Source organism: Chiloscyllium plagiosum, unplaced genomic scaffold, assembly GCF_004010195.1.
Source record: "Chiloscyllium plagiosum isolate BGI_BamShark_2017 unplaced genomic scaffold, ASM401019v2 scaf_9465, whole genome shotgun sequence".
Taxonomy (NCBI): Eukaryota; Metazoa; Chordata; class Chondrichthyes; order Orectolobiformes; family Hemiscylliidae; genus Chiloscyllium; species Chiloscyllium plagiosum.
This window is the reverse complement of record NW_025159210.1, coordinates 1,100-1,510: the sequence shown is the minus strand read 5'-3', so window position 1 is coordinate 1,510 and position 411 is coordinate 1,100.

The window sequence follows — 411 nt, the reverse complement described above, 5'->3', positions numbered from 1 at the left end:
ACGCTCCCACCTGGTGTGGGTTAGAATGGGGGACTCGATCCCACTTTGTGTGGGTTAGAATGGGGGACTCGCTCCCACCTGGTGTGGGTTAGAATGGGGGACACGCTCCCACCTGGTGTGGGTTAAATGGGGGACCACGCTCCCACCTGGTGTGTGTTAGAATGGGGGACACGCTCCCACCTGGTGTGTGTTAGAATGGGGGACACGCTCCCACCTGGTGTGTGTTAGAATGGGGGACACGCTCCCACCTGGTGTGTGTTAGAATGGGGGACACGCTCCCACCTGGTGTGTGTTAGAATGGGGGACACGCTCCCACCTGGTGTGGGTTAGAATGGGGGACTCGATCCCACTTTGTGTGGGTTAGAATGGGGGACTCGCTCCCACCTGGTGTGGGTTAGAATGGGGGACTCG